This window comes from Cibotium barometz, chromosome 41, assembly GCF_041138505.1.
Source record: "Cibotium barometz isolate CiBa-2024 chromosome 41, ASM4113850v1, whole genome shotgun sequence".
Lineage (NCBI taxonomy): Eukaryota > Viridiplantae > Streptophyta > Polypodiopsida > Cyatheales > Cibotiaceae > Cibotium > Cibotium barometz.
The window spans coordinates 30579570-30592456 of NC_141086.1; positions in this window are offsets into that span (position 1 = coordinate 30579570).

Consider the following 12887-nt stretch of genomic DNA (forward strand, 5'->3'; position numbering starts at 1 on the left):
CAATAGTGCAATAGAACTTGTGTTGAGTGTGCAATTTCTCTCTCTCTCTCTCTCTCTCTCTCTCTCTCTCTCTCTCTCTCTCTCTCTCTTTCTTATGAATTTCTTAGTGTGGTTTAATCCACCTTAATTATGTTGCTTAATCTATGTCTTTCACCATGATCAATCCCATTTTAGGATTGTTTAAGAGGGTCAGTTTAGTGTCTCTCAGACTAACACATGCCATTTTCTTCAATCATCTTCTTAGCTGAACCATTCTCAGTAGAGAGACTTACATCACTTTCCATTTTACCCATTTGACTGGCTTCAATATCTGCAATGTCTTCCATCAGTGTGTCTTTGAGTGGTGCTGCTCTCATCGGCACATTCAAAAGCATCTTCAATCTAGGGATCGGATCAGCCTCCTTACCCTTAAAAACATACAAATGCCTATTTATCCAAATACTCCATAACACTGTAGCTCTAATAGATTTCCAAAGCCTTGTGGAGTAGCCTTTAGCCTCTCCTAGAAGGACTTCTTTCCAGTGTAAACTTGCACGATGCATCGATGCTCTTAGGACACTGAGAAAGTCCCACACTACCTTGTTGCTTGGGCATGTTATAAAAAGGTGGGGGATAGATTCTACATCAGACTTGCACATGGGTATGCCTGTTTTTAAATCCCTCTCATTAGTCGAAAGGGCCTTATGGAGCACCAACCCACAGAAGACAATAGTACATTTTGGGGGAGACCACCCCACCCTGACTAGAAATGGGTGAACATGTATCTCCATTAACATCTATTCTATGTTAAGTTCCATCTTGAGTTAAGCTTTATGGGTGGAAGCATGGTAATGTGCTACACTTTTTTGTGTCCAAGACAAGTGCTAGTTAGCATGACTCTTTATAATGACTTTTAGATCCAAAGATGATCCACAATGCAAAATTTCCTATCATGATATAGATCATCGAAAAACTCTTAAAGAAGAGAATCTTTATGTATAATCTCTGAAAAATTCTAATTTTATTTGTAAAAAATTTACCACATGCCCATTTTTATGTTAGCACTACTAAAAAACACTACTAAAAACCAAAAAAGTGTAGCACGTTAACATACTTCCACCCTTACGTGTAGAGGAGGTTCAACCTTTTTGAATGGGGAACATGAAGAAGATAATCCTTCCCTTTCCAAACTATGGCTCTAATATTCAGGGGTCTCTTATTTTGGATAAACATTTCAAAGTTCATTTCCCATAGGGCCATTCTGGGCATGAGGATGTTTAATTCATCTTCATTGAGCTTGAAGACTTAAGTTCAGATTTGGTTAGTCAGCTTTGGTTAGCCAACCCACACATTACCCCAAGTAGAGATGCTTTTTTTGGCCAACTTGCATGCCAACATGGTGGAGAGTAGGGGATATGTAACTTGACAAATAATAAAGTGCCAAATTGAATCATGATAGAACATCCCTACTTTAAATCTTAGGTTTCCTGTGAGGGACATATGAATCTTACACCTATTCCATGCTTTCAAAATGCCCTTTAAAACTTGAGGGCTACCCTTTGGCTTAATTTAGGCTTGGCTGCAATATAAAGTCATTTGTGAGAGTTCTTTCTTGAACATCAAACTGAGATGTATCCCTATGCAGCGGCAATAGAGCAACAAAAGATCCCAATCCTCCATTGGGTTCACCAGACTTCTAGCTGTTCATTTAACCACCATCCTATCAGCTATTTCTTCTAAATTAGGGAGGTGAAGACCACTCTCTTCTTTGGGTAGTGAACAATATTTCCAAGCTACCTTGGGTAGCTTAAATGCATCAGCATCACCACACCATCAAAAGTTCTACACATAGCCTCTAGAGGCTTTAGCTCTACATTTGAGGGCCTCCAGTAGGATTTTGAAATAGAAAATGGTAATAGATAGGATTAAGATATGCTTTAACAGCACCTGCCTGCTAGCCATTCCTTGTTGCAATCCTTTCCATCTTTTAAATTTATGTTTCACCATATCCATAACCCATAGCCATCTATATTGAAAGTAGACTTTCATAGCAACTCCTGGGTGTAGAAGCAAGGCTAGAATTGAAGCTCTAGCATTGCCTTTTTTTTTCTTTGTAATGCGAGAATTTGGTATTGAAATAAAACTTTTGTATAGCAACTCATGGGTGTAAAAGCAAGGCTAGAACCTAAAGTTCTTCTTGGGAAAGTTAAACGCCTTGACCACTAGTGCTACTCATATCATTAGTGAAAGAATACTTTTGTATAGAAACTCATGCGTGTACAAGAAAGGCTAGAACCCAAAGTTCTTCCTAGGAAAGTTGAACGCCTTGACCACTAGTGCTACTCATTGGTGAAACACAAATGGGGCGTTATGTGCATCCAACCTCGTAAAGTGGCAAGTAGGAGTAGATAAGAAACCTTTCAATATTAATTTTTAAACAACCACTCTATTGAACAATAAGTTGGAAGCTTTTCAGCACTAGTACATTTTGATATAGGAGGAGGCTATGTACCATGCATTTAAAATGTTTATATTTTTAGCACTAGTACATTTTAATACAGGATGAGGCTATGTACCATGCATTTTCTACCAACCAATGTACAAATTTTTAGCACTAAGATATTTTAATACAGGAAGATGGTACATACCATGTATTTTCTACCAACCAATGTACAAACTTGCCAAGTGAATGGCATTTAAATTCTAAGCAATGAGTCTTCAACTTGAAATTTAGATCAAAATAAACCTTCATCTTATCTTATAGGGCTATGTATACATGCATTTAGTAGATTCTCTTTTCTTAAATTTTTAAAATTTTAAATTTTCAAATTTATAAGTAAAACAAAATAAACCTTCATCCTATCTTATAGGGCCATGTATACATGCATTTAATATTTGAGCCTGGTTTGAGGGAGACGTAGAGAGATTCAAAGTGTATTAGTAGGCAGGTAGTGACTTGTGAGGTGAAAAAGTCAAATGCAAATCAACCAAAATCAAATATTGAAATATACATTTTGATAGTCAAGGATGACTAAGTTTACATAGTGGGTTAATTATTATTAATGGCTCAGCTCTTAGAGTAGTGTGGCTGCATTGTCTTGATATGCATCCCCCGTCTAAGATGGATGACTATTAAAATCCTTAAAATAAAATATATATTTACTATTGTTGATATGGCTATATTGAACACACTACCATAGACTTTTGGACAGTTGCCAAGTGGGAAATTTTGTATGTGGATATTAAAACGATAAAAGTTTTCATTGTTTGAGATAAATAAAGTAAGACAAGTACGTTAACGTAGGAGATGCACGGGCAAGATGACCTTGAATTATCCAATCCTATGTAAAATATGTGGAGCATGCAATTATTTACAACCATTTGAATACATCATTTTTAAACACCACCTTCTTTAGCTTCATCAACCCCTTCACTACCTCAAACACCAACTAACTTAGCCTCATTAAACACCAACTTCTCATTAAACACTAGCTAACTCCTCATTACTGCAAACACCAACTTCACTTCATTTACCTCATTACCTCAAACCCCAACTAATTTAGCCTCATTATCCCCCTTTATCACCTTAAATACCCAGTAGCTTAATCTCAGCTCCATCTTTTCTATCATAAACACCAACTAGCTTAGCTTTGTCATCTCAATTACTCCTTAGCTCACTTTTCTTAACCACTTGAATACCTCAAACACAATCCATCTCCCTAGTAAACTCATATATGTCAATAGATAGGTATGATCATGCACCACCTTTAGCCTCCACACAAACATTGGAACCTATTTAAGCACAAATATGGTTACAAATCCATTAACACATTACATGCCAAGCTTACCTATGGTTGATGAGTTCTTGTGTTTAGATGACCTAGATGATTTCCAAGATATTATTGAATTGACAAACTCTATGTCAATGAGTGATGCTCTCAGGACAAGTACCCCATTTACATTAGCACATGATAGTTAGAAATAGTGGAACTTATTTGAGCAAGAACTTTCAACCTCAAGAACCCATAAATATCCTCACATAGATGATAATCCTGTGGAAATTTGATTTAAAATATGCTCTTCACCATATTGGAGTATCTACACATTTGACTTAATTATAAGCCACCATAAGGGTATTATATTGGAAATAGAATCCTAAACCCTACATAATCATAAACCCACTATAGGGGTGTTATAATTGAAATTAAATCCTAATTATAAGACACTATAGGGTATCCTAATTAAAATATAATCCTAAACTCAAAACCCTATAACAAACAATAAACCCTTAATGTAGACAAACCTAAATCTTGTAAGCCCTAAAGATAAATTCTAAACCTTATATCCTAAAACCCAATCCCTACACCTTAAATCGTGAATCCTAAAAATGAAACACCCTATAGATAAAAGCCAAAACCATTAAGCTAAACACTAGAGCCTCTCAAGCCCAAACCATGAAAGCCTCAATTGTGAATCCTAAACGCTAGAGCCTCAAGCCCAAACCATGAAACCCTCAATTTTGCATCCTAAATTATTATTTCTTAGTCCCAAATCCTAAACTCTAAATCCTAAACCCTAAATCCTAAATTATTATTTCTAAGTCCCAAATCCTTGACCCTAAGTTGTGCTCTAACAACACTAGCTTAGTAACACTATAGGACATACAAGTGCCCTTTCAAGATTTTTTTTTTCATTTTTAATTTACATCTCCTAGAAAAGAAATGCACTCATAAATTCCTTTTCTAGGATAGATCTACATGACCAAGAAATTATGGGAAAAAGGATAAAGTGAGTAAATAACAACATTCATTATGGTGAGGAATTCCCAAATAGAGGTATGTATAGTATTTTGGGCAACGTATAGAACTTGTAATTTTTAGTCTTACACATAAGAAAAAAATGCTTTTGATGTGCTAATATTTTTGTATGAAGCTTTAATATTATATAGGGCATGGCATACCTAGTGCACATGGTAACAAAAATATATAGCCTAGATTTTTAAATCACCAAGTAAGACTTGAACTTGCAATTTTGATTCTTACACACAAGAAAAAAATGCTTTTGATGTGCTAATATTTTTGTATATGAAGCTTTAATATTATATAGAGCACGGCATACATAGTGCACATAGTAATAAAGATCTATAGCCTAGAGTTTTCAATCACCAAGTAAGGCATATTAGGATCCTTTTTAGGTCCAAAATCATAAGATATATTGTTACATATTTATATGATGGTCCAAAATCATAAGACTCGTATTCTCATATTTCTACAAGAATAGTAGCTCAAAGGAGCATTAAAATTCTCAAAATTCAAAGAACCGACAAGATATTAATCTCAAGCTCCAAACATGTTTGCGATATAATGTTGGTTAGAGAACAACTTGAATATATTTGGAGCTAGAGATCAACTTGAATATATTTGAAGCTCCCGATGAAATACCCTTGTAAATCCTTCTAGTTCACATTGGAAGTACCCCTTTCTCTCATGAACATGCATATAACTTTCATTGAAATGTTTAAACATTTCCAAAGTAATGCATAATGCTCTATTTTTAAAGTAATGTATATTTCATTCAAAACTGGAGGTGTAAACATGATTAGTTTTCCTAAAACTTATAAACCATTTATAACATCCTCTATAGGCTATGCACAACAAGAGTTGGTTAAATTTTGTGCTTGTTTTCTAAGAAATAATAATAATAATAATTTAATGAAAATATTTATTTGTGTATTCAATCTCGCCAAAAAATGTTTTGAAAGCTATAATTTTGAGATCAATTTGAGTTTACAGCTTACGATAAGACATACTATTCTATAGTTTAATTGTAAAATAGAAGGCCTCCAAAATTAACAAATGATTTAGCTAATTTGAACCTTGTGATTCTAGGCATCCTAAACTACCTAAAAAATTAACTATTTTACCTTTAAACTAATATTTGGAACAATAGAGGTGTAAAATATGCTCCTTTTTTAAAACATTTCATCATAATTAATGTATGACCCAAAAACATACTACAACACTAATATTTATTACACGACATAAAAGTGTCCTAGGATACTGGAATATCATGTTAACAAACTAGTGCTACCCCTCCCCACAACCCCCAACCACCACACACACACACACACACGTGCACACGTGTACACGTGCATGTGTGTGTGTGTGTGTGTGTGAATATATGATATAGATGTATAGAATAAAATACAACCCAACCACCCCCCATGAGGCACACACATGCACACACACACACCCACACACACACACACACACACACACACACACATTCATGCATATACACACATTCATGCATACACATACATACACACACATATAAATACATATATACATACATGCATGCATGCATACATATGGATGTGTTGTTTGTTTTTTGTGGTGATTCCTCCCATACCTTGAATTAAAGCTTTTTCTAGCCTTTCATGATACTAATGATAACTATCTTGTTTCGTTTTTTTCTTGATTTTTATGCTTCTTATTTTTATGTGGGTGGGTATTAGCCTTTGGATGTATGTTGCAAAAACTAGTGAGCAATTTTTTGGTGAAATTTAGACAAAAGTGAACCATGGTGTATATTGATAAGAAACGTTTTCTAGACATTTTAAATTTAGGAAGTACTTATATATTAAACACATGATAAGTGAACTTCATGATGAAATATTTTTCTTTATTTTTTACATGTGTATAAGTCTTTGTTTGAAAACCAATAGATGTGTACATGAAATATTTTTCTTTGTTGTATATATGTGTACAAGTCTTAGTTTGAAAACCGATAGATCTCAAGACAAGTTGTGAATGAAAGATAAGGCGAATTATTTTATTAAACTTGTTTGTTTTGATATTTGATGAAGGACCATAACACATGATGCATCCTTGGGGAAAGTAAAACAATATTGGGTACTTTAATTTGCATGTTCTCAAACTACTATGAGTTCTTTCTATCACTTAGCCATGTGATACCTTTTTTCTAAGGTATGAAATAAAATATCTAGTCTGAACTATACATTTTACAAATAAAGCATCACCTATCATTAGTATATATGATAAAGGACTAAGTATGTCACCATATTACACTAATCTACACATCATGTACTGGGTTTAGTTTAAGCTAATATCGTGAGGATTTAAAGTGATCAATTTTTTTAAACTTCTATATTATAAAAAGATATAAAAATGTGAAAACCAATTACTATGTGTATCTCCAACGTTTCATCCCCTGCCTATGTTGCCTTGCCTATGCCTTGGCCAAGTGTTCCCCACTAGTTCAATATATAAAATGAAATATAATATCCTTTTACACTCACAATAATAAAGACAATAACACATGTTCAAAACATAAAACATGCAAATCTAGGTTTAATACAAGGCCTATATTTATATACCTAGAAGTTCTAAGCATAGTTTGAACTAGCTTTTTAGAAAGATCCAAAATATCTACATCTCGATACCTTCCTTCATTGTGCCATAGTTAGTGTGAATGACATGTAAAATATGTGTGATATTGTACTTATTCTTTGATTGGTGTGTACTAAAAGCAATACCAACATCATGTGATTGAGGCAAGCAATAAAATCCTTAAATAAGTCGTACATAAGTATGCATAAAAGACCTTGCACAATGCTCTAGTTTCACGTGTTACTAAAATTCTTTCATGAGTTTTTTTGACTTGACATAAAGTAAAGTATTTGCTACAAGGTGTCTACATCACTTTTTTGGCAATGTCTTTCTTGAAATTATTTAAACAACACAAAATACATGAAACAGCATGAAAGAACTTGTACTAAAAATCTATTTTTAATCATAAAGTATACTTGTAGAACTCTTGGTTGAAGGTATTTCAATGTTCTTTAAGCATTGAGATTGACATGAGATTGAGAGTTGAAAGGTGGGTTTCCTTTATGTTACCTCGAAAGTGTGATTAACGAGATTGGTAAGATCCTTAATTTTAAAATCCTCGTGTCTTTGAAGAAGGAGACAAAGAAACAACACGAATGAATGCCAAAGAGAACATTAGGGAAATTACCACATTCATATCAAGTCTACGAAGATACCCGTGAGCATACGGAATAGAAAGTGACCAATTTTGGGTTTTAAATAAATATGGTGGTGCCCAATCTTTGGTGGGGGCTGGACTAATGTTCACATTACTTTAATGTTACTATGGGACTCAAACATTGAAATGACAAATGGGAGAATCACATAAATAATAGAGGCTACAAGTCAAACTTTTTTACTCTTCGTCCTTTGACTATTGCTCATAGTATCTTTTTAATTGATCAGGGACATAGGTGACTAATGAGAGAACCACCTACCTTTAGCTTGACTATTGCTCACAATACTTTTTAAATTGTTGAGGGACTTAAGTGACTAATGAGACAACCACCTAAGTGACAAGGGCTAAGGACCCATACTTTTAGAGGTGAAGGGTAAGGCTTGAATTTGGAAGCTTTTGTGATGTTGGGTGCCTATTGCCATGGGTTAAGTGATAATATATGGGTCCCGAATGTTATTTTACATTAATTAGTTTGGAAGTTTTTTGAACCAAACCTTGAGGTGGAGTATATTGATTGGTGATCGGTGCCGATGCCATTCTTGAACCGAATCTTAATATAGGTTTGCAAGTTTTGTGAAAGGAACCTAATTTTACATTAATTAGTTAGGAAGTTTTTTGAACCGAACCTTGAGGTGGAGTATATTGATTGGTGGTCGGTGCCGATGCCATTCTTGAACCGAATCTTAATGCAAGTTTTGTGAAAGGAACCTAGTTTTACATTAATTAGGTTGAAAGGAACCTAATTTTACATTAATTAATTTTACATTAATTAGTTTGGAAGTTTTGTGAAAGGAACCTAATTTTACATTAATTAGGTTGAAAGGAACCTAATTTTACATTAATTAGGTTGAAAGGAACCTAATTAGGTTGAAAGGAACCTAATTAATTTTACATTAATTAGGTTGAAAGGAACCTAATTTTACATTAATTAATTTTACATTAATTAGTTTGGAAGTTTTTTGAACCGAACCTTGAGGTGGAGTATATTGATTGGTGGTCGGTGCCGATGCCATTCTTGAACCGAATCTTAATATAGGTTTGCAAGGTTTGTGAAAGGAACCTTAGGATAGGTGAATGATGTGAAAGGTGAAAACCTTAGAGATGTAATGTAATGACTTTGTTGAAAGGTTGAAAATGCTTGATATGGAATATTTGACATATTGCAATGTGGAGATGGCGCAAAATCTCCACCGTCCATATATACACGTCATGCTGATCGCCACCTTGAGGACGTAGGGTTCCGATTGCAGGCAGTCTCTCCTTATGTTATCAATAGGTAACCCTCAATGATAAACTATAAACTATTATCATATGGTACTCCTCCTTTGATTTTAATATCCGGTCACGCCCCATAGTCCTAGAGAGGTGTTTACTTTTTCTTTCTTGGCATTCTTCCCATATATGAAAAGATATAAATCGGCTCGTTTGAACAACCTCGTACCATCCCCATTTGAAGATGTATGCAATCACTCTCATGCAGGCCTAGAATTTGAAAGGCACCTTATTTTTTTTTCCTTTGGAGGGCTTTTCTTTCACTAGCTTTTCCTTATGAAGAGATTGGACGGGCATATACCTAAATTTTCCAAAACCCTTCCCTTCCTTTGAAGGGTAATCGTTTTTCACCCTTCTTGTGAAGGTTTTGACCCCCCTTGGAAGGGTACTGCAACCTTCAAATTCTAGCACTGCTCTGATGGTTACCATGCCCAATTGAAGATGTATGCAATTACTCTCATGGTTTTCTTGTTTGAACAACCTCGTGCCATGCCCAATTGAAGCTGTAAGTAATTACTCTGATGGTTTTCTTGTTTGCCTCACTAATTTCCACACGAAATTCTTGGTGCCTTGAATTTCATTTTTTTGAGATGCACGAAATTCTTGGTGCCTTGAATCTCATTTTTTTTGAGATGCAAACATTCATTTACAATTTTCTTTTGAGATGCAAATATCGATTTTTTTGAGATGCAAACATTCATTTACAATTTTCTAATTTTGATATATGAATCCATTCATTTACAATTTTTTTTTGAGATGCAAACATTCATTTACAATTTTCTAATTTTGATATATAAATCCATTGAGTTTCTTGGCTTGTGAATTAGATTTGAGATGTAAGACATTCAATGCCAAAGACTCTCATTAAGGCTAGTTCAATGCTAAAGACCCTCAGTAAGGCTAGTTCAATGAAAGATATATTTAGCTATTCATGATTTAGCCACTCAACATGGATACGACAAAACAAAGGCCATCAATATGTTAAGTAAAAGTAACACATTATAGAAATCTTTTAGAATCATGCTTTTATTGTAAACATGCTACTTAATATGGTAAAATAATGTCTCTCCAAAATCTAAAAAGGAGACCAAGGTCTAAAATACTAATGATAGTGTTAAAATAATAAATCCATGCTCATTCTAAACATCTCAAAATAAAATAATATTTGTTGAAAGATTTAAGGAGAGAGGTAGGCCTCACAGTTTAGATTTTTAGGTAGAGTAAACAAAGAAAGATAAGAAGGATTCACCAAAGATTTTTGTAGGATTAAATATAATTTATTCAAAACAAAGGGGTCAAAATGGGGGGATTAGGGAGAGGAGAGTTTGGGATGACTCATACCATGCATGTGTACACATAGATCCATGCTCATTCTAAACATCTCATTATAAAATAATATTTGTTGAAAGATTTAAGGAGAGAGGTAGGCCTCACAGTTTAAATTTTTAGGTAGAGTAAACAAAGAAAGATAAGAAGGATTCACAAAGATTATTGTAGGATTAAATATAATTTATTTAAAACAAAGGGGTCGAAATGGGGATTAGGGAGAGGAGAGTTTGGGACGACTCATAACATGCATAGGCTAATACTTCTAGTGAAAGATCTAGAAAAAAACATAGCAAGAAAAGGTGATAATGAGATGTGAGATACAATGATTTCAAAATCAAAGGAAAATAATGATGAAATTAGAGAGTCAATGGGGCAACATGATTGTGGTGTTCATAAATAGTTAGTGTAGTGGATGCAAGAACTTCTTGAAAGGCAGTGGATTCAAGGCAAAGATAAAAGATGTGAGATACAATGATTTCAAAATCAAAGGAAAATAATGATGAAATTAGAGAGTCAACGGGGCAACATGATTGTGGTGTTCATAAATAGTTAGTGTAGTTGATGCAAGAACTTCTTGAAAGGCAGTGGATTCAAGGCAAAGATAAAAGAAGATGCTTATAGTGCTCATTTGAAGGAAAGGGTTTTACACAATTTAAGTTAAAGTAAAGCTCCTTGTTATGTTATCTATGGGGTTTAGTAAGTGGGATAGTTAGTGTAGTGAATGCAAGAAGACAACGGATACCAAGTAGCAAGAATGATTTAAAGCAATTTGACTACTTCTTGAGGATCAGGCCAATAAAAAGGATCCTTACTATACCAAATTTAATTCTTAATGAATTTATTGACAAATTGTGAGGTTTAAGATGCTTTTATACCAAGTCAAATGCTCCTTATAAGCAATCATATTTATCTTTAATCCCCAATGTACTTCTTAGAGAGATGGTATGAACAAGGTAATAGACCAAAATAATTAAATAAATGAATTAAAATAATAATAATGATGTAATAGATCTTATCACATTGGTATAAATTCCATATAAGGGGTGGGGAGGGGATAGGAGGGTTTGGTAGGAGGGGGTGAAGCAGACAATGGTACACACACACATTGAAAAGGATGTGTTTCATTCTATATATATAAGGGGTTTTCTAATTAAAAAATGAAACACATCCATACAAAAGAAAGAATTTTAAACCTAGAAACTAGAATAACAAATGAAGAACAAAAACACCACAAAACACTTGAAGAAGACATTTTGGATTCTGGAATCCAATTTGACAAGATTTTGAGCTCACAAAAGATATTCTAGAATCCAAAGTTCCAAAAGACAAAGTAGAAGGGTTCATAATTACTCACCCTTTTGGGAACAAAGTTAAAACTCTCTCCAACTATGATGGATTACTTGTTTTTGGATATAAACTTCTCACTTCATCCCAGTTTGCACACTTCAACTTTTCAGTCTAATCCATTGCATGTGCAAGTATGCTTTTTGCCTAGAGAAAAGAGCAACAAGTAAATCAAAAAGCTAAAAACTTGAAGTGCATTTTAAAAAAAGTACCTTTCAAATTCTACACCCATCTCGTCAAGGGAGATACTTCTAGCCTACACATGCAAGAGAACTCCAACGATTAAGGATTTTTCATGTATTCCTTCCATTGACCTCCAAAGAGTAATATTCATTTCTTCAAGGATGGGTTTTAGTACATCCTCACTTGTACCTGCTTTACCTTTGAAACTCTAAGAAGGTTTCATCAATTTTTGGCATTTCAATTTTCTCTCCTCTCCGAGAGGTTGAAAATCTCTGCTCGCAATTCCCAAACTTCACCATCTTGAAAAGCAAGATGAAAGAAGTTGTCATGACCCTTTGTGATATGCACCTTCAGCACCTTTCTTCTTGGTCTCTAAACCACGTTTGTTCACAAAGAGCAAGCTGAAAATTCTCATCTTTGTTGTTCCTTGCTTTAATGTGTTCCACCCACTCATTGTGGAAGAACCTAATCTTTTACAAAAAGGTCATTTTTAATCTAAAACCTAAGTCCAAATTGTGGTCAAGGGCAACAACTTTAGCTTCTTCATCTATCAATCCAACATAAACCCACCAAAGACCAGTTTTGAATGTTTCAATGTGTTCATACTCTATGCTAACTTCTTTCTTAGAAACCAATGAGTGAGTCGACCAAGAACCAAGTATTTATAAGACTTTACTTTTGATTTTTTCCATGCTTACTATTTGGACACA